We start from the raw sequence: 435 nt of genomic DNA on the forward strand, positions 1-435 counted from the left end.
AGGATACCATAAAAAATAAAAAAAACAATAAAAAAGATAAATTAAAGTATGAAATTAAAGCTAAAGTTATTGTAGATTTTGAAAAAAAAATAATTACAAAACTTGGTCTCTTTAAGTCTTAATGTTAGAAGTCCCCTTTCGCAATACGCATGAATAGGGATGGCAATGGGGCAGGGTGGGGGTGGAGAATGCCTCCCTACTCTCAGTTTTCTGCTCCCAGATTTGCTTTTCGTCTTTGTCCCAATTTTTATGGTGGGAAAATATTGTCCCATTTCCATTCTTCGGAGACTCTATTTTTTGAGAATTCCATTTCCTATCTCTTTATATTATTAATTTATATAAAAATTTTAATAAAAAATAAAAAATTTATAAAATATTATTATAATATACAAATAAAATATTGTTCAAAATTACAAGTTTAATATTATAAAATAA

This window comes from Arachis duranensis, chromosome 6 (genome assembly GCF_000817695.3).
Source record: "Arachis duranensis cultivar V14167 chromosome 6, aradu.V14167.gnm2.J7QH, whole genome shotgun sequence".
NCBI lineage: Eukaryota > Viridiplantae > Streptophyta > Magnoliopsida > Fabales > Fabaceae > Arachis > Arachis duranensis.